At 40.8% G+C, this 27,191-nt stretch overlaps 1 protein-coding gene, 1 long non-coding RNA gene and 1 pseudogene across 5 annotated transcripts in view; 2 read left to right on the forward strand and 1 right to left on the reverse strand.

Annotated features, from left to right (window-relative positions):
• PDE7A (phosphodiesterase 7A) overlaps window positions 1-27,191 on the forward strand; it is a 600,339-nt gene that overhangs the window by 380,376 nt on the left and 192,772 nt on the right. The window lies entirely within an intron of this gene.
• The window catches only part of LOC145510985 (uncharacterized), a 117,063-nt gene that overhangs the window by 9,604 nt on the left and 80,268 nt on the right, over window positions 1-27,191 (reverse strand). The gene's annotated exons all lie outside the window — the stretch shown is intronic.
• LOC145509661 (mitochondrial pyruvate carrier 2 pseudogene) lies at window positions 17,764-18,181 on the forward strand (annotated as a pseudogene).

A 27,191-nucleotide genomic window follows, 5' to 3' on the forward strand; every position in this document is an offset into this window, starting at 1 on the left:
TTTGCCCTATTTAAATAGGCACACTTACACTTTCTTCTCTATACATCTTATATCTTTTACATAAACAGTACATCATATAATCCCATATATGATTGTATCTAGTATATTATATGACCATCCTTCTCTAGGAAGTGAAAACAGTGTTCAAAATAAAAACCAAGGTAGAGTGTGAATGCTGGGTTCTGGGTTTTATATGTGTGTGTTAGTGACTGAGTCGTGTCCGACTCTTTGTGACCCCATGGACTGTACAGCCCGCCAGGCTCTTCTGTCCATGGGATTTTCCAGGCAAGGATACTGGAGTGGGTCACCATTTCCTTCTCCAGGGGATCTTCCCAACCTAGGGATCAAACCCGGGTCTCCTGCATTGCAGTCAGAGGCTTTACCGTCTGAGCTACTAGGGAAGCCCGGGTTTTCTATAACACAAGGTAAAGGAAATCTGGTAGCTGGCATTCATAAAATTAGTTTAGATGTTCAAGTCCTACTGTGTGTTTCTTGGTTGCTCTAGCAACCCCGTGTACAGATAAACTCTAAAATAATGAAAACCCTGGAAAGAAGGTCGGATGCTCAAAACTATACTCTTATAAGGACTATAGCAATCACCTTGTTATAGCTCTTTCAAAAAAATTTTTTGAACAATATTTTTATTTTCTGGGTTGAGTTTTTCATGTTAATAATTTGTTTCCTTAAAAAAAAATTACTCCTACTCTGAGAAAATTGGTAACCACATTTATTCCTTCTACCTCTGAAAATAGAATCATTTCAGTCTCAAGGTGAATGACTGGATGTACTGAGATCACCGTTTGTTCAACTCAAGCTTCAGACAGCATCAACCCTGTAGCAACAGGCATGATCAGACCAAAATAGGCCCTCGCAAAAGGAAGCATCCTGAAATGTCTGTCCTGCTTTTGTCAGTTCCGGTCTCGTCTGTGTTAGTTAGTTTAGTTCCTGTCTACCCAGATTAGTTATCTTTCTGTAACAATTTATAGAGAATCTTTAACTCAGGGACGTGACAGAGGAATCTGTTGGAATGACAGCACCTTTTACACCTTAAGTTTACTAAACAAGTAAGTTGAATATAAACATACAGGTGATTCTGAATACTCTGTGCTGTTGCTGTTTTGTCACTAAATCGTGTCCGACTCTGCAGCCCCGTAGACTGTAGCCCACCAAGCTCCTCTGTCCATGGGATTTTTCAGGCAAGAATACTGGGGTGGGTTGCCATTCCCTTCTCCAGGGGATCTTCCTGACCCAGGGATCTAACCCGCATTTCCTGCAGTGGCAGGTGGATTCTCTACCACCAAGTCACTGGGAAAGCCCTGGAATACACTCTAGTTGTTTCTTACTGAGAAATTGGTAACAGTGCTTAGTGTGACTGTGGGAATTGTCTCAGCTGCTGGACAGCCCAGATTCTCTTTTCCCAGGTTTGAGAATATATTTCTGGATATTTCATCCTACTTACCATAGAATGTCCACTTCTTGTTCTGGGGGCTGTTACTACTAACCTCAAAAAGTTTTCAGGCTTCACTTGCAACGTGTACAGACTATGTATAGAATTATTTGCTTCTCTCTACTCTGTAAACTGTCTTCTAGGAAACACCATCATGTGTCCTGTGCCAAATATATATATATATATCTCCTGGGAAGTAGCAGTAGAGGCAAAATTATTCTTTTTTTTTTTATTGTCATCCTGTTCATTTAACTTCTATACAGTGTACATCATGTGAAATGCCAGGCTGGGTGAATCCCAAGCTGGAATCAAGATTCCCGGGAGAAATATCAACAACCTCAGATATGCAGAAGATATTACTTTAATAAAGTGAAAAGGAACTAAAGAGCTTCTTTTTTTTATTATTGTTGACACAGTTGTAATTTATTAGTTCAGTAATATCAATATTTTGGAATTTTTCACTTAACAAAGCTTTTTTTGAGTTTTTTTATTTTTCTTAATTAATTTATTTTAATTGGAAGATAATTACTTTTAATATTGTGGTGGTTTTTGCCATACCTCGACACAAATCAGCCATAGGTACACACGTGTGCCCCTATCCTGAACCCCCCTCCCACCTCCCTCCCCACCTCATCCTGCTGGGTTGTCCCAGAGCACTGGTTTTGGGTGCCCTGCTTCATGCATTGAACTTGCACTGGTCTTGTATTTTACATATGGTAATATACATGTTTCAATGCTATTCTTTCAAATCATCCCAGCCTCACTTTCTCCCACATAGTCCAAAAGTCTGTTCTTTACATCTGTGTCTCTTTTGCTGTCTTGCATATAGGATCGTTGTTACATTTTTTCTAAAGTCCATAAATATGAGTTAATATACTGTATTGGTGTTTCTCTTTCTGACTTACTTCTCTGTGTATAATAGTCTCCAGTTTCATCCACCTCTTTAGAACTGACTCAAATGCATTCCTTTTTATAGCTGAGTAATATTCCATTGTGTATATATACCACAATTCCTTATCCATTCATCTGCCAATGGACATCTATGTTGCTTCCATGTCCTAGCTATTGTAAACAATGCTGCAGTGAACATTGGGGTACGCGTATCTCTTTCAATTCTGGTTTCCTCAGTGTGTATGCCCAGCAGTGGGATTGCTGGGTCATATGGCAGTTCTATTTCCAGTTTTTTAACGAATCTCCACACTGTTCTCCAATAGTGGCTGTACCAGTTTGCATTCCCACCAATAGTGTAAGAGGGTTCCCTTTTCTCCACACCCTCTCCAGCATTTATTGTTTGTAAACTTTTTGATGGTGGCCCTTCTGACCAGCATAAGATGGTACCTCATTGTGGTTTTGATTTGCATTTCTCTGATAATGAGTGATGTTGAGCATCTTTTCATGTGTTTATTGGCCACCTACATGTCTTTGGAGAAATGCCTGTTTGGTTCTTTGGCCCACTCTTTGATTGGGTTGTTCGTTTTCCTGGTATTGAGCTGCATGAACTGCTTATATATTTTGGAGATTAATTCCTTGTCAGTTGTTTCGTTTGCTATTATCTTCTCCCATTCTGAAGTCTGCTTTTTCACTTTGCTTATAGTTTCCTTCATTGTGCAAAAGCTTTTACGTTTAATTAGGTCCTATTTGTTTATTTGTGCTTTTATTTCCATTACTCTGGGAGGTGGGTCATAGAGGATCTTGCTGTGATTTATGTCAGAGAGTGTTCTGCCTATGTTTTCCTCTAAGAGTTTTGTAGTTTCTGATCTTACGTTTAGATCTTTAATCCATTTGAGTTTATTTTTGTGTATGGTGTTAGAAAGTGTTCTAGTTTCATCCTTTTACACGTGGTTGACCAGTTTTCCTAGCACCACTTGTTAAAGATATTGTCTTTTTTCCATTGTATATTTTTGCCTCCTTTGTCAAAGGTAAGGTGTCCATAGGTGCTTGTTTTTTTCTCTGGGCTTTCTATTTTGTTCCATTGATCTATATTTCTGTCTTTGGAGGCAGCATTATTCTTAGTGTCCAATATCTTGCAGGCTCCTTGTCACCTGCCTGTTGTATGTTTCCATTGCACATCCCGCTGCCTCTGCCTCAAACTCAACATCCAAACTTGAACTAATCAGGGACTTCCCCTTGTGGTCCAGTGGTTAAGACCATGCTTCCAGTGCAGAGGGTGTGTGTTTGATCCCTGGTTGGAGAACTAAGATCCCACATGCTACATAATTTGGTCAAAAAAATAAAAATTAAAAAACAAAACAAAAAAACCCCTTGAACTAATTCTTCCTAAAACCAGCTCTCTTCTTGATTTCCTACTTATATTACATATTTTCCCAGTTACTCAGGCTTAAAGCTGTGAAACTACCTTTGATGCTTTGTCTCCTTGGCCTCTATTAGTCAACAAGCCCTGGCCATCCATACTTTGTAATCTCTTTCACAGTTGTATTTTTTACCCTACCACTGCCACCCTTCCAGTTCATGTCCTGTTACTTCATGGAAGGACCACTGTGATGGTCTCCTTGCCCCCTCCTTCAGGTTCACACTCCTATGCTCTGGCCAGATGATTGGTGATCAGACACTGCTTTAATCATGTCACTCTTCTACTCACATATTTCCAGTATGTCCCTGTTGCTAACAGGATAAATTCCAAACTCCTTGATTTGGTGGGTAAGGATCCTGATGCCAAGCTAGCTCCCTAATCTCATCTCTTAATTCTCACCTAACCTCAACTCCAGTGAGATGTCATCTACTTGCCCTTTCTTCAATATACGCTGTACATCCCATCCCCTCACCAGTGGCCAAGCCATTTCTTTCACTTGGTTGACTAACTCAGTTGTCATTCCTAACTTCCTTTTTTCTCTGGTCTCTTTCCACTCTAGAAGCTGGAAACACTAAATATCCTCTTTCCTAACCTCCCTTGCAACTTGGGTCAGTCATGTGTCACAGTGGAACACTTTGAATGTCATCACATTTGTTGTACTGCTGTTCTACTTCTAGAAAAATTATAGTAAATAGTGTAGGAATGTGGGTTCAATAAAATGTCATGATAGGGGCTTAGGGCCAAAAGAGGAATAGTGCTACAGTTTCTAGTTTACTCAGCTGAATTAAAAGATTTCCAGCTAAGAAACACAACAGCGGTTTTTGAGAAGTTCAATTTTTTTCTTCCTTCTCTCTCTCTTTCTCTTTCTTTGATTTGATGGAAATAGATGAGGGAGGTGGGATTGTTTGTTTGACATTTGGAAGTAACAGGAAGGTTTAAACCCTCTTCTGGTTTAAAAAAAAAAAAAAAGGTGGTTTTATTTGGTAATGATTTAGAAGCTACATTCTATTTGATTGATTGCTGTGGCCCAGCACAGAGGTGCTGTTAACTAGTAGTCATAAAACTCAAAGACTTCTTGTTTACTTGAATTTCAGCAGATTCCTTCACAAGGATGTTAAGTTTTTTTGTGTTTTTTTTTTTTTAATGTGCTTAGGGGGTTACCAAGTCAAATTGTGCGACCCATAAACTCTTGAACTTAAGTCCATGAAGTAGTAACTATAGAAACCGAAAGGGTCATTTAGAAAGGCTGGGAACAGTTAAAGACACCTGTGGTTAACACCAAAAAAAAGAGAGAAGCCTGTCTACCCTCAGTCCACTCCATGAGCAATTTTACTTCTGTTTCTTACCAATGAAGTGGAACCTGATTTTGAAGTAAAATGTTGAGCAAAAGAGTTACAATGTAGCAACAACTATGGAGGTCAGATTATGTGCTCCCTTTTAACAGGCAGATGATGTTTGATGCCTTCACACATTTGAGCAATTCGGCTTCATAATCAATCCTTTTCTAAAGGTTCTCATGAAAATACCACCCCCTGAACCATTTCAACCCTGGCATTTGTGAAAGATGTCAGTTTCTAAAAGGAAATGCAGTCATATTTGCTTTAAACCCTCATCACATGCTTCACCATGGTCGAGTTAGGAGCTAGTGTTTTAGGCACATGCCTTTAAAAGCCAAACTCTAATCCTAAATATATCCCAATGTATAGAAGAGTGACTATAAGCAACCAATGAAGAACGAAGAGCAGAAAGGAGGAGTCAAAGGAGGCAGAAGGCCCCTGAAAGAGATGTAAAGTAGGAGGGAGGGCACAGTCAGGAGGACTCAAGTCCCCATTCCTTCCACTGCCCCCAGGGTTCTTGCAACAATTCAAAAAAGCACAATATCTGGTTAGGGAGGCCAACGTAGATAAAGCCATCTGATGGAAAGCTGGTCTTGGTAAATATTTATATAGCTCTCTGAGTGTGACAGAAGACCAGGGGACCAAAAGCTTCCCTTCTGCAGGTGGGATGGGGGATGTTCTAATGAAGATGGTGAGATTCAAACTGGGTCTTGAACGATGAGTAAGACTGTCACAGCTGGAGCTGCAATCCTGTGCCATAGCTCACATGGGAGCAATGACAACTGCATAGAAAAGCCAGACTCAGCTATACACCAGACTGAGAACTTCACCCTTTTGGTCCACCTGTAAGGCAGTCGGTAAGGCGTCTGCCATCTGAGCAAGAGGGAGAATGATTTGAGTGAAGGTCACAGCTTCTGGGTAAAGCTCACCCCTGCCCCTTCTCCACAGGTGTCGGCCTGAGCCCCGTTCATAGCGGACTGCAAGGAATGCCCCTCCACCTCCTCAGCTTCTCCATCTTCACCTGTGCTTCCATGTCCTTCCTGCAGTGGACACCTATTCTGTTTTTCTACACAGGACCCTTCCCTTTTTCTGGGATTGGCACCCTTTGAAGGGGGGGACTTTTTCCTCCCTCCACGCCAAGCACATGGATTGCCAGTCATAGCATCCTGAAGCCCTGGAAACAGCTCTTGTGTTAGGACCAGTCAGCAGGTGTAAGACTGGAACCAGTACCAGTCCTGAGATTTTTCACACAGAACACAGGCAAAGGGATTTAGTCTCTTTGATGTTGGAGACATAAAGGTGGAAGCTGTTGATGGATGAAACTGATGTAAGGGAATAAAGCTGAAATAGAAAAGCAGAGATAAGAACTCACAATGGCAATGCTTAAATCATGGTAAAGTTTTCCTGAGGTTCAAATAAGCTTGTACAACACTGCTATATTCAAAATGGATAACCAACAAGGACCTACCGTATAGCACAGGGGACTCTGCTCTATGTTACATGGCAGCCTGGATGGGAAGGGAGTTTGGGGAAGAATGGATACATGTATATGTATGACTGAGTCCCTTTGCTGTGCACCTGAAACTATCACAACATTGTTAATTGACTATACCCCAATACAAAGTAAAAAGTTTAAATTAAAAAAAAAAAGAAGCTTGTACATTCTCCTCTGAGACTTCCGGTAAATATCCTTTTTGTCTCTGATTAGCATAGGGTCCTGTCACTTGCAATGAGCATCCCAGGGCTGCTGTAACCAAGTACCAGAGATCAAGTGGGTTAAAGCAACAGAAATTCATTCTCACATTCCTGGAGGCTAGAAGTTAAATCAAAGTGTCAGCAGGGCCATGCTCCCTCCAAAGCCTCTAAGTGGAGGATCTTGCCTTTCCTCTCCCCAGCTTCTGGTGGCCTAGGTATTTGTTGGTTTGTGGTAGTGTAACTCCTGCCTTTGTAGTGCTTCATTAACAGATTTTATGGAGAATTATAGCCAAGGCAAAAAGACCATCTGAGAGCAAGTGCATACCTTTTAGAGGACAAAATGATGAAATTCCTTTGATAATCCACCCACTATTTATTAAGAACCTAATTTTGTTGTTGTTCAGTCGCTAAGTCATGTCTGACTCCTTGCAACCCCAGGGACTGCAGCACGCCAATGAAGCTTATATCACAGGAAATAAAACATTTTGAGGGTTGGTACCAGTCCTTTCAAATCTTCAGAGAAGCAGAAACTTCAAAAAAACCTGAATCTGCTTTTTGTTTCATGAGTCATTGTGTAAGGAAGACAATTTTCAGACCTATCACACACACACACACACACACAATTTTCTCCATGAGAATGGGTGGCAAACCAACAAATACACACACAGCCTGGCACGAGGCCTGCCTTCTGCTTTGTAGACAGTGCCCAGCTAATTTCTCCTAGAGTACAAACAAAAGAAAGAAACAAATCACCTCCTTCAATCATTACAGCAAAGCTCTTTGTGATGTGTTTTAATCCACACCTAGAAGGTGTGAATTAAAATAGAAGATAGTAAGTGTACCCAATAGCTTTCAATTTGTGCCAGCCTGATCCTCCCTTCAGTCTTTCTCAATGGATAAATTCTTACCAGCAGAACAGTCTGTTGCTCTGCACTTGCCTTGATATAATCTCTTGTGGCCAGGAGGGTAACCATTGCTGGTTTGTTTGTACTTGTCTTAGGGGCTAGGTGGAGGAAATTGGACACAATAATTAATTCAGATTCATTGCCCAGGGGTAAGTCAAGAAACCTGAACTTGAATCTCAGGTTGCAAAAACACAGTTCAAAGAGAACATGATATTCCTTCTCCCTTGTCATTTGCTGATGGAATTGTAAAGCTAAGTGGAAGATTACCCCCTACTGTATTACATTCACTCTAAACATCCTCCACTCTTAGAAGTGGCAAAACTGAAAGTAAAATGATATCACCAGTGAACTTCCTTGATTTAGAACACTACCAGCACAAGTCCAGTTTGAACTTTTTAAGTGATCTTTGACAAGCAAAAGCTGGATCCTTCTACTGATTGCCCCTCCATGAAAAACATACTATACGGTGGGACTGTGGGGTTTTTTCTTCCACAAGCAGTTTTATAATGGAAAAACACTGTGACCTTAACCTTACAAAAAGTTGAAAAACACAGACACGCTTTATGTTGAGCATCAACAAAAAATACCTAACTACCAGGCTTATTTCCTGGCCAGTGCATTTGATGTGTTTGTGAAGCCTCGTAAAGTGTTAACAGCAGCTGTGTCTATATGGAAAGTCTCCTTGGTCAGGTTGGTACATGACTTCAGCCTTATTTAGAGTTGTCATCAGCTCCTTGTAGGACACTGGCTTTTCACAGTGCTCTGGGATGCAGTTATGCTTTCCAGGGTGCAGTCATCAAGCCTCTGCATGGTTGTTTCTTGGACTTTTGGTGATGGTTGTTAAATAGTTGCATAAGAAAATTTTCCTCTTGACTGCAAGCCACAAAACATCGTCTCCTCTTCTCTCTCTCTTTTTTTTTTTCAGTAGAAAAGCAATGTGTGTTCTTTTTTTAATTTGGAAAAAAAATCTTTGATCATCTCATCACTTCTTACATCCACTGTTAATATCCTGGTTATAACCTCACCACTTATTTGTGTGCCTTGGTTCTTATGTGACAAAGTTGAGTGATTATACAAAGTATACAATTTTGTGTTCTACTTTTTTGGGAAAGATTGTATCTACACTTTTGTTCATCTTTAGAATTATTTTAGTAACTTCAAACTTAAAGTGTTGGCCTCATAGCTTACCTAACTGTTTAATTTGCCCCCCAAAGTCCAACACAAACATTTTCTTCTGATTTTATAAACAACTTTATAATCATCTCTGTGCAAAAAGAATAGCAAATTCCAAAAATACAAGGGATTACAAATTATTAATATTTATAACTCTTGGATCAGCCTTTTAGTTCCTTTCCGAAAGAGTTCTGCTATTTTATACAGACACTAATTATATACAGAGTACCTAGTTAGTTTATCACACACCTTTCTTACCATTGGATTTTGTGATATTTTTAATGGCTTCTCTAATTTAATTGATGGCTACAACAGTGCCCAGAAAAGTTCTTTTCCCCATAATTTGGTTTCACTATTTGTATTTCTTTTCTTATAAACAGTCTTTTTGTGCTCTTTCCCACATACCTATCAGTGTCTTAATGTTTTTCTTATGGATTTGTCAGAGCTCTTACTATTTAATATTTTGGTCTGCTATTTGCTATAAATATTTGTTTTACTTTTAAACTCACACATTCAGATTTTAAGATATTTACTGTAACCAAGCCTGTGTATTTTCCCCTATTGACTTCTGTTGCTTTTAAACTTAGGAATCTCTTCTCCATGCATAAAGGGGACAAATCAACTCCATTTTCTTTCAAATTTTCTGATTAACTCTTTAAGTTATGTGGAATTAGTGTTCACAATGATGTACTGACCTAAACTGTTTTCTCAATAGTTAGCCAGTATGCTTATTCATTTGCTGAATATTTATAATATTGTATGGTACCACAATACTGTAAAGTAATTAGCCTCCAATTAAAATTTAAAAAAAAGAATATGAAATTCTAGAACCTCAAAAAAGAAAAAAAGAAGTAATTCTTACATTTGAGGGTCAGTCTGTTCTGTTTTGGGTTTCTCAGGTGGTGCTGGTGGTAAAGAACCTTCCAGCCAATGCAGGAGATGTAAGACACCCTGGGTCAGGAAGATTCCATGGAAGAGGGCATGGAAACCCACTCCAGCAAGCCTGGAGAATCCTGTGGACAGAGGAACCTGGAGAGCTGTGGTCCATAGGGTCGAAAAGAGTTGGGCATGACTAAAGACACACATGCATGCATTGTTATGTTTTACGGAACTATTGGTTTAAGACATAGCTGAAATTATTGTAGCTTAATAATGTACTGGTGCAACCCGTATGCCTCCAGAGATAACATTTTCTTTCATCAGAGTGCCTCTTGGACTATACTACACAAACTTCATGGAGCATACTTTTTGGTACAATATTTTTTTTCACCACCGGTTACATGGGAAAATTTGATCCATAAAACTCAATATGAAATTTTAAGCAAAATTATGACTAGAATAAGTCTTGAGTGAAATAAAATGAGTAGAATATCAGACTCATGTTGATATCTTATGTGTAAACCATTTTGAAAAGCACACTAAGTGACAGCAAAGGGAGTTACATTTGGGATATTACATTACAAAGCACAAGTTTGTTACTAACCCTACTGTTTGGTGAGAAAGTGATGTTCTAAACATATATACTAACCTAATGTATATGATCAGAGAAGGCCATGGCACCCCACTCCAGTACTCTTGCCTGGAAAATCCCAGGGACAGCGGAGCCTGGTGGGCTGCCGTCTATGGGGTCACACAGAGTCGGGTGCGACTGACGCGACTTAGCAGCAGCAGCAGCAGCAATGTAACTGATACACAGGTATTTTACTTTGTTGTGGTTTATGTTAGGGAAATTAGTTGGGTGTTTTATGTTGATATACCAACCATATAATTTTTCCCATTAAAATAGTGGTAAATAGGCTCTCAGCATTTTTAGGGGCAGTAAGTCTGATTATCAAGAACAAATTATTGACTTAAATGGGAGGTCCCTGTTCTTTATTATCTTGCAGGACCAGAACTTCCCTACAATTATTTCTCTTTTCTACAATATTTTTTCTTCTCTGTTTCAACTTTTTAAAAACTGAACCATTGAGAGTAAGTTGTTGACATGATGCCTCCAAATACCTTAGGACGTAATTCCTGTAAACAACGAATTTCCCGTTTAATGCTTCCCCAGAAAAGATCAAAATCAGTAAATTAACACTGATGTGCTGCTACCATCTAAGCCATAAGACTGCACGCAGATTTTGTCCCTTGTGCCCAAATTGCTATTTATAGTAGAAGAATGTAGTTCAGAATCATTTTGTTTGGGTCATGTCTCTTTTTGTACATGCATGCCAAGTCACTTCAGTCATGTCTGACTCTTTGTGACCCTGTGGACTGTAACCTGCCAGGCCCCTCTGTCCATGGGATCCTGTAGGCAAGAATACTGGAGTGGGTTGCCATGCCCTCCCCCACGGGATCTTCCTCACCCACAGATCAAACCTGCATCTCTTATGTCTCCTGCATTGGCAAGAGGGTTCTTTACCACAGCATCACCTGAGAGGCCTCATGTCTCTTCAGTCTCCTTCAAACTATAATCGTTTCTTGGTGTTTCCTTGCTTTTAATGACCTTGACAATTTTGAAGAATGTTTATCAATTTGTGTTTGCCTGATTTTTATTATAAATGGTTTCAGCTTTTGAATTTTGTGCAGGAATGTTACAGTGTTTCTACATTTTCATTGTATTCTGCTGCAGCGAAATACTAAAAGTTAGTTTACTGGTTTCATCCTCAAGTTTATAAAGAAACAAAAATAAACAAATAACATAAAACTGTCCAGAACTACCAATACTTCTCCACCTTGTTCTTGACAATAAATCAAATAGAAGGCCAACATACCAGTTAGCTATTGCTGTGTAACAAACTACTTCAAAACTTATAACTTAAAACAACAACCGTTTTTTAGTTCATGATTCTTTACACTGGCAACTTAGACTAGGTCCAACTGGGTGGGTTCTTCTGGTCCAGACTGGACTCAGATGATCTCAGCTGGGCTTGCTCATAAGTATACAGTCAACCGGGTGGAGGGTGGTTTAGTTGGGATGACTCATTTCTTCAAGCTCTAAACTTTCCAAAAGAGCAGAAGCACATAGGCCTCTTGAGGCCCAGGCTCAGAACTAAGACATTATCACTTCTGTCATCTCTGTCAACAGAAATCATAATGTCAGATAGATTTAAATTTTGTATAACTATTATAACAATTTCTATGAATGGGAAGAGTGAGTGCTTTTGGTTAAACAGTAAATTAAAAATAGAAGTTGTTCTGGTTACCTATGATGGTGTAATAAACTACCCTAAACTTAGTGACTTAAAGAGTGTTAATCACTCAGTCATGTCTGACTCTTTGCAACTCCATGGACTATAGCCCACCAGGCTCCTCTGTCCACAGGATTTCCCTGGCAAGAATACTGAAGTGGATAGCCATTCCCTTTTCCAGAGGGTCTTCCTGATCCAGGGATCAAACCCAGGTCTTCTTCATCGAGGGTGGGTACTTTACCATCTGAGCCACCAGGGAAGCCCTAGTGACTTAAAGAACCAGTTTATTTTGCTCATAATGTTTATATAATATATCATGGATTCTGAAAGTGTTTATTTCTGATCCATGAGGTATCTGTGGTTGCTAGAACTGGATGATCTATTCCTAAGGTGACTTTCACTCATATGTGACACAGTGGCCTCTCTCTTCCCACATATGATGTCTTATCCACCAGGGCCTCTCCAGCATGGCTGGGCTTCTCACAGCACAGTGGTATGAGGATAGTCATACCTCTCAAGCCGTGGCTGACTTCGAAGAAACAAACAGTAAAAGCTGCCAATTTCATACACCTAAACTAACACAACATTGTAAATCAACTATAATCCAATAAAAAAATTATTTTTTAAGTTGCCAGTTTCCTAAACCCTGAACTCAGAAACTGGTGCAATTTCATTTTAGCCATATTCAACTGACCAGAGGAGAAGGCAATGGCACCCCACTCCAGTACTCTTGCCTGGAAAATCCCATGGACGAAGGAGCCTGGTAGGCTGCAGTCCACGGGGTCGCGAAGGGTCAGACACAACCGAGCGACTTCACTTTCACTTTTCACTTTCATGCATTGGAGAAGGAAATGGCAACCCACGCCAGTGTTCTTGCCTGGAGAATCCCAGGGATGGGGAAGCCTGGTGGGCTGCCGTCTATGGGGTCGCACAGAGTTGGACACGACTGAAGCGACTTAGCAGCAGCAGCAGCAGCAGCAGCAACTGACCAGAACAGTCACAGAATCTAACCAGATTCAAGGGGAGGGACCCAGACTTCCCACTTATCAAACAGAGGAGTGTCAAAATTTGTGGCGATAGTTTGCTCTGTGGTCACAAATATTATATTCTTCCCATATGCAAAATGCACTAACCCATCTCCATAGTCACCAGAAGTCTCACCCCATTATGTCATTAGATTTAGGCTTAAACTGTAAATCTCAGGTCCAGGTGCAGATAAGTTTCCTTAGATTTGGTTCCTTAGGTAAATGTCTTCTCAATCTGAAGTCCTCCTCTGAATAAAATAGTAAGTTACCTGTGTGCACACATGCAATGCTGGGACAGTCATGTGTAGACATGCCCTTTCAAAAATGGGGAAGACAAGGGACACAGAGCAGTCGCTATTCCATACTGATATGGCATCCGGGCAGACACATGTTCCCAGTGTCTTGATAAAGCTCTATACCTGCAGCTGTGGTATGATTCTCCGTGGTTCTTGGCTTTTGACCTTTGGGTTCTTGGTACTGCCTTCTAAGTCTTTCTTCATTTTCTGTAAAAAAATAACCTATGTTTTCTGCTGAGTAAGTTTCTCAGCCTGAATCCTTCCTCTATTAGTTTAGGAGTCCAAAGCTCTCTTTTAGTTTGATGCTGTCTCTGACCCTTTCACAGTTTATTGTGATCCATACAGTCAAAGGCTTTGGCATAGTCAATAAAGCAGAAATAGATGTTTTTTCTGGAACTCTCTTGCTTTTTCAATGATCCAACAGATATTGGCAATTTGATCTCTGGCTCCTCTGCCTTCTCTAAAACGAGCTTGAACATCTGGAATTTCACGGTTCACGTATTGCTGAAGCCTGGCTTGGAGAATTTTGAGCACTACTTTACTAGCGTGTGAGATGAGTGCAATTGTGTGGTAGTTTGAGCATTCTTTGGCATTGCCTTTCTTGGGGATTGGAATGAAAACTGACCTTTTCCAGTCCTGTGGCCACTGCTGAGTTTTCCAGATTTGCTGGCATATCGAGTGCAGCACTTTCACAGCGTCATCTTTTGGGATTTGAAATAGCTCAACTGGAATTCCACCACCTCCACTAGCTTTGTTCGTAGTGATGCTTTCTAAAGCCCACTTGACTTCACATTCCAGGAATACCAGACCATCTGACCTGTCTCTTGAGAAACCTGTATGCAGGTCAGGAAGCAACAGTTAGAACTGGACATGGAACAACAGACTGGTTCCAAATAGGAAAAGGAGTACGTCAAGGCTGTGTATTGTCACCCTGCTTATTTAACTTATATGCCGAGTACATCATGAGAAACACTGGGCTGGAAGAAACACAAGCTGGAATCAAGATTGCCGGGAGAAATATCAATAACCTCAGATATGCAGATGACACGACCCTTATGGCAGAAAGTGAAGAAGAACTAAAGAGCCTCTTGATGAAAGTGAAAGAAGAGAGTGAAAAAGTTGGCTTAAAGCTCAACGTTCAGAAAACTAAGATCGTGGCATCTGGTCCCATCACTTCATGGCAAATGGGGAAACAGTGTCAGACTTTATTTTTTTGGACTCCAAAATCACTGCTGATGGTGATTGCAGCCGTGAAATTAAAAGACGCTTACTCCTTGGAAGGAAGGTTATGGCCAACCTTGATAGCATATTTAAAAGCAGAGACATTACTTTGCCAACAAAAGTCCGTCTAGTCAAGGCTATGGTTTTTCCAGTGGTCATGTATGGATGTGAGAGTTGGACGGTGAAGAAAGCTGAGCGCAGCAGAATTGATGCTTTTGAACTGTGGTGTTGGAGAAGACTCTTGAGAGTCCCTTGGACTGCAAGGAGATCCAACCAGTCCATCCTAAAGGAGATCAGTCCTGGGTGTTCATTGGAAGGACTGATGTTGAAGCTGAAACTCCAATACTTTGGCCGCCTCATGCGAAGAGTTGACTCATTGGAAAAGACCCTAATACTGGGAAGGATTGAGGGCAGGAGGAGAAGGGGACGACAGAGGATGAGATGGTTGGATGGCATCACCGACTCGATGGACATGGGTTTGGGTAAACTCCAGGTGTTGGTGATGGACAGAGAGGCCTGGCGTGCTGTGATTCATGGGGTTGCAAAGAGTCGGACACAACTGAGCGACTGAACTGAACTGAACTGAAACTGACCCTTTCATTCGAAGATGGTTAATTCCTTTAAAAACATTATGGGATTCCTGTATATGAAACTATGATCCATTCTCTTAAATCAAAGTCATGTCACAAAGTCATGTCATCAATGTCACAAATCCTTTTGAGGTAGGCTCTTCTCTGCCTTTGGCTTTTTGGAAATCTGCTTAAGGATGTTACAATAGCCTTAAGATTACCAGAATCTCTGTTGTTTAATAGAGAAAGGTGATAAGGCACACTCTTCAAAGCATTTGTCATCGATAGGGCCTATCAACTTAAAATGTTTCTGAGATCTTATCAAAGGGATTTATGCTTGCAGCTTTGACTTCATCTTTACCCTGAGTCTTTGTTTTACTTTTGCTTTGTTTTACTGCCCTTTTTAAAATTTTTACCTGGAGGCTATTTCTTGCTTTAAAAGTACTTTCTTAGCTAGAACACAGATCAGAAATAGTGCTGTTTTTTAAGCCAGAGAGTCTTGGGTTCTATCTATTTCCTCTAAATTCTGCTAAAAATTGAATAATCTATTTAGCTAATTTCTCCCTGTCTCTACTTTATTGTATGCAGATACAAGAATTATTTGGCAGTCTGCCTGGAAATCAACTTGTTGAGATCCACTAGTGTACTAGGCACATCTTATATTTTCCGAAACATGTTATGTGACAATTTCACTAAACCTGCTATGAATACAAAATAGAGGTTGCCCTCTTGCCAAATCTCAATAATAACTTCCTGTCTTTCTCTTTTTCAGTCTCAGCCCACTGTCCAGCTTCAAAATCAAAGCCACATATTTTCCGTTTTTATAATGAGAGCAACTACATCTGTTCCTGTTTTCTATTGCTGCATTACAAACTACCACAAAACTAAGTATCCCAAACAGCTATTTTATTTGCTCAGAATTCGGCGGTTCAGAATTTGGATGACCTCAACTGGGCAACTTGTGTTTCTGATCCATTTGTTGTCAGCTGAGGTCACTAAGGTTGAGTATCCACTCACAAGATGGCTCACATATCTCGCTCATATGTCTAGCATCTCACCACTTCTTGGTCTTGCACCATTCTTCAGGTCCTCTTCACAGGGCTTTGACTTCTCACAACATGGTGCTCTCAGGGTGGCCATACTTCTTCCTGGAGGGTGGCTTCTATGAATGAGTGTTCCAAATGACAGAAAGTAGAAGCCATCAGTTTCCTAAGGCTCAGGCCCCAAGACGGTCAGTGTCATCTTCACCATGTCCTTTAGAGCAGCCACAGAGCCCACCCAGGTTCAAGTGGAAGAGACACAGTGGGAGAAGTGCCAACATCTTTGTGACCATCTTTAACCCACCTTAGAGCTGAATCTTTGTTCTCCTTACTGTAACAAGCCAGGGAATTCTGAACCAGAAGACAGACCGATATGATTGAAGCTCAAGTCTAGCCTCCTTAACTGGTGTATTATTACCTTGGTGTCACTTACTTTCTCTGATTGTCTGTTTCCTCATTTATAAATACAGTAGGATATGAATACTCCATAATTTAAGATTCATGGCACATTCATATTAGAATCATCCTGAAGGTTCATGACATAAAATAATGTGTCATTTGGCTGAGGTATCCATTTAAATTATGTTTATCCGGAGGCTGCTACACCTAGTCAACTCATCAACATCTGCCTACAACTCAATAGAGCTTAGTTTTCTCCTTAATGTTATGTCAGTTATTTTCATGGTTTGGTTAAAATTTATTTTCTTAAAGAAAAACATTCAGTAAAAAAATGTAGCTCTTAACAAAAGTTTTGGATAAATAAAATAGAAGAGTGTTTAATTTGATTGCATCTCTAATACTATAACAGGAACGGGTATACCATCAAATTCAATCTTCCATTTGTTAATTTAAGATACATAATACAGGTTCTACTTCTCTGCTCTATTTTCAGCTTTGGGATTCCCACGATCTCTACGTATATGTATTGTGAAAAACAGGAGTCTACTACAATGATAATATCTATTTCACAGAGTTGCTAAAATAATAAATGAGATATAATGTGTAGCCTGCCAGGCTCCTCTGCTCATGGAATTCTCCAGGCAAGAATACTGGAGTGGGTAGCCATTCCCTTCTCCAGGGGATCTTCACAACCCAGGGATCAAACCCGGGTCTCCTGCACTGTAGGCAGATTCTTTACCATCTGAGCCACCAGGGAAGACCACAAAAGTAATCATTGGCCTAAAACATGCTGTTTCACTAGAACATGGGTTCTTGGAGATAAAGACCTTAGTATATTTCTCTTTAAGTCACTGATACGTAGCTTAGTGCCTGCATGTTTTTCTGACTACGCTTGACAGAAATGTAATTCAAAGGAGCATAAGCAAAAATGAGAATCTGTTGCTTTACTCTATCAAAGAAAGCATGATAAAACTGAGAACTCTGGGCACAAACCAAGGGGTGGTTGGCAAGGGGCAGGCTGAGCTATGGGAAGGGCACCGTACTCTCCCCTAAGAGAGTAAGGCATGAAGCATTGAGGCAGGGGGAAATGACCAGCTACCTTTCACTGCCAGCTAGGAACAAGCATGTGGCCACTCTCCCACAAGGCTGCCCACAATCACTCATCCATAGAAATGTCAGCCGCCGGCATCCGGGGCCTGTGGGCCACCTACCACCAGGTCCTTGATGAAGTGGAGTTCCTCCTGCCTGAGAAATTGAGTCCATTGTATAACCACCCAGCCAGTCCCACAGTGTTTTTTCTGGGCTCCAGTTATGAAATGGAGATTGGTGTGTGCTGGACTGGCTGACATGGCCAGACCTGCAGAAAAACTCAGCACAGCTGAAGCTACTGTTCTGGCTACAGGGTTTATTTGGTCAAGATACTCACTTGTAATTATTCCAAAAAACTGGAGTCTGTTTGCTGTTAATTTCTTTGCCAGGACAGTGGGAGCCTCTGAGCTCTCTCACATTTGGAGATATAACCAAGAACTAAAAGCTAAAGCAAACAAATAAGAGTTCCTGATCACCCTAACAATCTTGATGTGGACATAGCCACCGAGACCTAGTCTGATTTATTATCTGGTTGTTGATAAGGTGATGCTAACTGTGCTAATGTTTATCAGACATAAACTCTAACTGTAATCAGGAGATAGTATTGATACTTAATTCAACAGGAAAATGGAGCAAACTTTTAATAAGACACACAAAAAACAACACTGTGGGAAGAGTAGTTGGTTCAAAGAATAGCTGGAAGATATTCCCTCAAATCTACCAGGAGCTATATCTTTCATTTCTTTCCTCTTTGCAAATTGATTACATTCATCTTTCAAGTTTTACATCCTGCAGCTTTCAACCTTTCTTTCACCAAGCCCAACAATCTTGGATTTTCTTTGTCAATCTTAAATCAGGTGACAATCTCTGTATCAGTCAAATACATTAATTTTTAAACTCCAGTTGAGTTTTATAATTGGCCCACTCATAAGTCATTTCACTATGATCAGGGGGTCATACAAACACACAGTAAGATTCCAAGGTAGTCACAAGGAAGAGTCAATATAACTTATAAGATGAGAAGAAGCTGTAGAGGTGGTTTCTTCAGAAGACAGTGCCACAAATTTCTAGTAATCTTGATATTTGATTAAAAAAAATTGCTTACCAAGTGTCTGTTAGTTCATATTATAGCCCTAAAATATACTCTAAATGTCAGAGCTGTGTCAAGGCCCATTAAGGCCTTAGCCATGGTTGCACAATCAGATAAAACATTATCACAGTTACCACATAACTAGTTCTCTCCACCACAGTAACTACTGCATTGGCTTCTAATTTCTTTGTCTTGGCTCTGACTGCATGCTAGGAAGTCAGCAAGCCATGGGAAAAGATCAGGCATTTACCACTCCTCTCTAATATGCTGGCAGGGAAAAGCTGACTAGCTTATACCATCAGGATTTCAGTAACCTATCAAGTAAAAATAAGAAGTTCTAGAAATTATGACCCATTATTGGCATTACTGCCATGCAGGTAAGGACTGTAAAGTGTGGTCAGATTCTGCTATTTCAGCAACAAACTGTTCACCTGCCACTTACTCGAGAAACATTTACTAAACCTCTGTTAACCTCTCTGGGAAGGATCCCCACGCACATTCTCTGTGGTCACTGGCCCTGTCTTTCAGAAATATTTATTAAAGAAGCACTTACTGAGCACCTGCCAAACTCTGAAGAACAAAAGCTACACATAAATAAATAATTGGAATGCCAAGTGATAAGTTTAATGATGGATATGCAAGGGCTTGGGGTGAGTCAAGAACAATTAATCATACTGGAAGACAGCACTGACTTCTTTGAGATGGCACTTGAATCATCCTAAGCACTTAGTAGGAGTTAACCAGGCAAAAAGGAAGGAGGGGATTCTAGGAAAGTATGAATAAAGAGAAGTATCATGGTATGAGCAAGAAACTCACAACACTTTGGTGTTCCTGAAGTATAGACAAAAGGAAGTGAGTGAGAAACAAGGCTGCAGAAGACAATAGGGATCACATGGTGAAGAGCCTCGGATACCAGGTTAAAAGAGCTTAAATTTAACCTTAGAGAGAGAGAGACTTCCCTGGTGGCCCAGTGGTTAAGAATCCACTTTCCAATGCAGGGGACTTGGGTTCAATCCCTGGCTGGGGAACTAAGTGAAAGTTGCTCAGTTGTGTCCAACTCTTTGCGACCCCCTTGACTATACAGTCCATGGAATTCTCCAGACCTGAATACTGGAGTGGGTAGTCTTTCCCTTCTAAAGGGATCTTCCCAACCCAGGGATTGAACTCAGGTTTCCTGCATTGCAGGCGGATTCTTTACCAGCTGAACCACAAGGGAAGCCCAAGAATACTAGACTGGGTATCCTACCCCTTCTCCAGCGGATCTTCCTGACACAGTAATTGAACTGGAATCTCCTGCATTGCAAGTGGATTCTTTACCAACCGAGCTACCAGGGAAGTCCTAGGGAACTAAGATATCCCATATTCCATGGGGCAACCAAGCCTGGCCCATGGGACTGGCCCATGCACCCCAGTGTGAAAGATCTTGCATGCCACAACTAAGACGCAATGTAGCCAAATAAATAAGTAAATTATTTTTTTAAAACATCTTTAAAGCCATTGGAGGATCTCAATGGGGGGAATAGAGTGTCATCATTCACATTTGTGAGGATCAGTCTGGTTGATGTGTGGAGGATGAGTATGGCGGTTCCTGATGACGACTGACACCCAGTGTGGTTTGTTTCACTGCAACTGTTGAGAGCAGTGCCTGCAAGGGGTTATATTCTGGGGTATAACCCAGCAGGCAGCATACTTAAATGTAATCCCAAATTGTATTCCTTAAATAATCCCAAAGAGAATCTAATTGCTTAGCCATAATTTCTCATTCCCTTTGTTCTCAGTATCTCTACCCCGCCACCCCCTACCCCCCGCCCCCGGTTGCTCTAGTATTTTCTCTTCATGCCTTAATATTCTCTCTGCACTAAAGCTTGGGAAAGTATGATAAACATTCAGCAGTCATTTAGAACTCCTAAATCCCACTGGGTAAATGTTATAAGGAACCCCTACTCAGGAGCAGAGACTCCTGAGTATACTTTGACTGAGTATACTTTGACTCTCTAACATCCTCCTGGATCACATCTTAAGTGAGTATTGGAGAATATGCCTCCCTTGGGGTCTAGCCTCCTATCCATCAAAAGATGGGGACCTGAGGTTCTTTTTAAGTCTTGAAAGTCACACACTTTTCAAGTTCTGACTCATGGCTTTTTTGGTGGTAAAAGTTAAAACTTATTTGGATATATAGATACATCTTAACTAGTCTGTGCTGATCAGACTAGTGATCTGATTCATAGCTTTTCCTCGATTCTTCATTTATATGTTCACCCAGGCATCAATGAAGGCTGGAACCCACCAGTTTATTAGTCCCACCCTGGCTTAATCTTTGCACATGCTGGCTGCATGCAGATTACCCAAGAAACTCTGGATGATGAGCTAACATGAAGCAGCATTCCTAGGACAGGAGTAAGACATACTTCTAAGAAGCAGTGGCAACCCCGCTTAGGTGCAACGATGCACATCCATGCTGACCACCAGGGCAAAGCTGCAGGAGGGAGACCCTCTTGGCAGGAAGCAGTCAGAGATGGAGTAGATAACTGGTGAGCCAAAATTTCGTGAAACATGAAATAAAGATGCACAACAACAGCATGCACAAATTCAGAGCAGTCATGAAACAAAAAGCAGTGTGCACGCGTGCATTGCATGACAGCAGAGGAACTGTAGGGTTGGTGGCTTAGCAGAAAGACAGGCAGGAAGCTGGGGCTGGCAGAGCAAAAAGCTGGCCCAGGTTGTAGACCTAGGCTGCACAGCAGGTCTGCAACCTGATAAGGAGCAAGGGGCCTGGACGCTCATATGAGTAAAGACTCGTGACAAAGCTGTGAATCAGACCACTAATCTGAGCAGCACAGTAATAACTGCTCAGGGGAGATGGTAGGGTAGGAACCCATTAGGAAGGGCAGAAACAAATAGCCTTAAGCGCTGCAGAGAAAGGCCAGAAGAGTGGCTTGATGTTGTACTGGAAGGAAGAGGACAGGGCAAGACGAACAAAGTTGAGGTGCGGAAAACTGAAAGGAAACCCCAGTGTTGCGGGTAATCCACAGCCACAACCGGGACACTTCCTGTTTGCTTCTTTCTGGAATAGGAATTCATTCCCAGCTCAGTCTGGGAGCTATTGGTGGGAGAAGGCAAGAGGGTGAGTCTGCCAAGAGGAGGGAGTTTCCACAGAGAGATAAGAGAAGATCCTGACCATTTCACATAAGGAGAGCAGATAATTACACGATGGACTCTTTGAAGCTCACACACCACACAGAAGGATACGTGATGTCTTTACAGGTGCGCTGTCAGCTTCATGACCCACTTTCAATGAAACAGACGCTTATCCAGGGTGGTTGTGGTTGGCCCTGAGCCAGTCAAGGTATCTTGTTTCAGCCTTGCATGCGATCCATGCTACACCCTGAAACACTGCCCCAGCGCAGCAGAGCAGTCTGGAAGCATGATTCACCCCAAGACCAATAGCGGTACAGCAGACAATCGCTCGAGACTTGGACAGTGAAGTAATCTCCTTTCTGAGAGCTCAGGCTAGTGTTTGTTAGTTGATGTAGTTGCTTAGCTGGGCATTGACAGCAATGTTGTTTGGGGTTTCTTCCTTCCTTCTTTTCTTTTCTGAGCATAAAGATCATTTGTCCATCTGAGAAGCTTGGGGAAGAAACTTATCTCAAAGAGTAAAAGACAGAAGTATGGGGCCAGGCTTAAGGCCTAGGCTTTCTGAGAGGATGACCAGGACTGCCTCAGTTGTTCAGAGGCCATTAGGTTCCTTAGTGAGAGGGAAGAGGGGCACTCTATCTTTTGCTTACGGAAGAGCCTAAAGAGGGAAGGACTAGGAACTATGAAGAAGACTTGAGGGGAGGGGCCGGGCCCAAGGGCCCTTCTCTCCTAGTTTCCTACCACACAGTCTCCTGGGGACCTCACCTGTTACCATGGTTTTATTTTATTTTTTAATTGCAGTATAGTTGATTAACAATTCCGTGTTAGTTTCAGGTATACAGCAAAGTGATTCAGTTACACATATACGTGTGTCTATTCTTTTTCAAATTCTTTTCCCATTTAGGTTATTACAGGGTATTGAGCAGAGTTCCCTGTGCTATACCGTAGGCCATGGTTATTATCTGTTTTAAATATAGCAGAGTAGACATGTCAAACTCAAACTCCTAATCTATACTGCCTCCTTGCCCTCCACTGTGCTCTTGCTCCCTGGTAACCAAAAAATTCATCCTCTAAGTCAGTGAGTCTGTTTTAGTTTTGTAAATAAGTTCATTTATATAATTTTTTTAGATTCCACCTATGAGCAATATCTTACAATATTTTTCTTTCTCTGTCTGACGTACTTCACTTAGTATGACACTCTCCAGTTCCATCCATGTTGCTGCAAATGGCATTATTTCATTCTTTTTAATGGCTGAGTAATATCCCATTGTATATATGTAACACATCTTCTTTATCCATTTATCTGTTGGTGAACATTTATGTTCCTTCGATGATTTGGCTTTTGTAAACAGCACTGCAGTAAATATTGGGGTGCATGTATCCTTTCGAACCATGTTTTTCTCCAGATATGTGACTAGGAGTAGGACTGCTGTATCATATGGTAGCTCTATTTTTAGTTTCTTAAGGCACCCCCATGCCATTCTCCATAATGGCTATACCAATTTACATTCCTACCAACAGTGTAAAAGGGTCCCTTTTTCTCCACACTCTCTCCAGTATTTACTATTGTTTATAGAATTCTTGATGATGGCCATTCTGACTGGTGTGAGGTGATATCTCATTGTAGCTCTGATTTGCATTTCTCTAATAATTAGTGATGCTGACATCTTTTCATGTGTCTCTTGGCCATCCCTATTTCTTCTTTTGAGACATGTCTGTTTAGGTCTTCTGCCCAGTTTTTGATTGGGTTGTTTGTTTGTTTGTTTTTATATTGAACCACATGTGTGCTAAGTCGCTTCAGTTGTGTTGGACTCTTTGCAACCCCATGGACTGTAGCCTGCCAGGCTCCTCTGTCTATGGGATTTTTCAGGCAAGAATACTGGAGTGGGTTGCCATTTCCTTCTTCAGGGGATCTTCCTAACCCAGGGATTGAACCCGTGTCTCCTGTGTCTCCTGCATTGCAGGTGGATTCTTTACCTGCTGAGTCATTCAGCTGTTTGTAAATGTGGGAGATTAACTCCTGGTCAGTCTCAACATTTGCAAATATTTTCTCCCATTCTGTAGGTTGCCTTTTTGTTTTGTTTGTGGTTTTTTTGTTTTGTTTATTTTTATTTGTTAATTTTTGTTTTTATTTCCATTACTCTAGGAGATGGGTCAAAAAACATATTGCTGTGATTTATGTCAAAGGGTCTTCTATTTTTCCTCTTAAGAGCTTTACAGTATATAGTCTTATATTTTTCTTTAATCCATTTTGAGTTTATTTTTGTGTAAGGTGTTAAAGAATGTCCTAATTTCATTTTTTTACATGTAGCTGTCCAGTTTTCCCAGCACCATTTATTGATGAGACTATCTTTTCTCCATTATATATTCTGGCCTCCTTTTTTGTAGATTAATTCACCATAGGTGCATAGGTTTATTTCTAGGCTTTCTGTCCTATTCCGTTGATCTATATTTCTATTTTTGTACTAGTACCATACTGTTTTGATGACTGTAGATTTGCAGTATAGTCTAAAGTCAGGGAGCCTGATTCTTCTAGCTCTGTTTTTCCCACCTCAAGATTGCTTTGGCATTTGGGATCTTCTATGTCTCCATACAAATTTTAATATTTTTTTTTGGTTCTAATTCTGTGAAAAATGCCATTGGTAATTTGATAGGGATTGCATCAAATCTTGGGTAGTATACTCATTTTGACAATATTGATTCTCCAAATCTAAGAACATGGTATATCTTTCCATCTGTTTATGTCATCTTTGCTTTCTTTCACCAGCATTTTGTAGTTTTTGGAGTACAGATCTCTTGCTTCCTCAGGTAGGTTATTCCTAGGTATTTCATTATTTTTGATGGGATGGTAAAGGAGAGCATTTCTTTAATTTCTCTGTCTGATCTTTTGTTATGAGTGTATAGAAGTAAAATAGATTTCTATGTATCCCACAGCTTGAAATGCCATCTGTATGTTGATAACTCCCAAATCCCTTCCTCCAGATCAGACTTCCCCTTCCAGGTTCCAGGTGTGTCTTCTGGCTTCCCACTGGACTTCCCCTTCTGTCTGTCTCACACACAGCTGAAACTTAATTCCAAAACCCGAATGCATTTCCGCTCTTTCTTGCAAGTGTGTTCTCCCCTCAGGTTTCCCCGTGATGGTGTCATTAACTAAGACTTTCAATCGAGAAATCTAAGTCATACTTGCTTTCCCTTTTGCTCACTTCTCAGATAGAATCCAGCAGGAAGTCGTATTGATTCAACCACCAAGAGGATGGAGAAACCTCGCTTTCTCTTCTGTGTCCTATGACCTATTCTCCATGCACTTCGAAACAAGGATGACTTGGAATTTCAATCATTTCATGATATTCTCCCATTTCAGTGGCTTCATTATTTCAGATAGAATTATATGCAAGCTCTCTACAGCCTTCCCTCCTGCCACTAACCATATCTCACTTCGTCTTTGGTTCTTCTGCCCCTTGCTCACTATCCATCAGCAACTCTGATTCTCTTTGTTTCTTCAACACACCTTCCCCAGGGAGTTTGCATATGCTGTTCTTTCTGGCTGTAACATTCTCCCTTCCTTCAACTGCTTACATGATCATTGTCTTCTCATTTTTTTTTTTCCCTAATTCACATCACCTCCTCAGAAAGGCCTTCCCTGAATGGTCATTTTCCCCTGTTATTCTGTCTCTGCCTCCTGTGCTTTTTGTTCAAAGAACATTTCACAATTTTTGATAATGCTTTATTTTTTTAATTAACTTTTATAGGAATATAGTTGCTTTATGGGCTTCCCTCACAGCTCAGATAGTCAAGAATCTACCTGTGATGCAGGAAACCTGGGTTCAATCCCTGAGTCAAGAAGATCCCCTGGAGAAGGAAATGGCTACCCGCTCTAGTTATTCCTGCCTGAGAAATCCCACGGTCGGAGGAGCCTGGCAGGATATAATCCGTGGGGTTGCAAAGTGTCGGACACAACTGAGCGACTAACACTTATAGTTGCTTTACAATATTGTGTTTGTTTCTACTGTACAGCGAGTGGATCAACTATACATATATATATATGTGTGTGTATATATATGTGTGTGTGTATATATATATGTGTGTGTATATATATGTGTGTGTGTGTGTATATATATATATATATACACACACACATATATACCCTCCCTTTTGGACTTCCTACCCATTCAGGTCACCCCAGTGCATTAAGTAGAGTTCCCTGTACTATACAGTATGTTCTCATTGGTTATCTATTTTATACATATTATGTGATAATATTTTAATTCAATGTTTTACGATTTGAACCACTAGCACCTCTCTTGTGCCTTGCATATAGAAGATGTTCAGTATGTTTTTGCTGTTACTATTTGTTTCATGTATCTTACACCTGAATTCTACCATCATAGTTATCTAAAAGATCACCTGGTTGCCCAGAGTGTGTCCATCCAGTAGATTGGAGGTATGGTTCCTGAAAGGGACACCAAGAAAGTATCCAGAAAGTGTGCTGGACTAAATGGGTTAACATATTAAAGAAAATTGCTCCATTACATGAGTAAGAATATTTTTCAGTTTGTGCTTCAAGATCTCATCCATCACCCATTAATTCCTCATGTAAATGAGAAATCCCCTGCATGTGCTTTAGACTTTGCCCAGTACACATCTGATCACTGCATGAGGACAGTCCTCTGAGCAGGATGCAAAACTCCAGAGGTCGACTGGAACCCTGGCAAGGGAGGGAAAGAATTCCCAAGTTGTCTTTCGGTGCAGGTCAGAGACACACTGATACATTGTGAGCTTGAGTCAGAGTAAACCAAGTAGCTCTATTTCATAGTAATTAGACTTCACCAGTGTCCAGGTCCCATGCATCAGGCTGAAACAGAATGTACAAGACCTGCCTTCTTCCAGGGACAACTTAGAGGAATGAAGAGGATCCAAAGCATCAAGGGAAGTTTAAAAAATCATTACCCCAGGCGGTGTAAGAGTATGTGCCAAAGTGTACGAGTAAAACCATATTAAGAGGAGAGATGCAATTCAGACATAGAGAACAGACTTGTGGACACAGTAGGGGAAGGAGAGAGTGGGACGAATTCAGGGAGTAGCATGGAAACATAGACGCTACTCATGTAAAACAGATACACAGTGGGAATTTGCTGTATGACTCAGGGAGCTCAACCCAGGGTTCTGTGACAACCTAGAAGGGTAGGATTGGGTGGGAGGAGGAAGAGAGGTTCAAGAGGAAGGGGATGTATATATACCTATGGCTGATTCATGTTGATGTATGGCAGACACCAAAACAATGTTGTA

Source organism: Giraffa tippelskirchi, chromosome 6 (assembly GCF_054371585.1).
Source record: "Giraffa tippelskirchi isolate mGirTip1 chromosome 6, T2T-mGirTip1v1.2.pri, whole genome shotgun sequence".
Classification (NCBI taxonomy): Eukaryota; Metazoa; Chordata; class Mammalia; order Artiodactyla; family Giraffidae; genus Giraffa; species Giraffa tippelskirchi.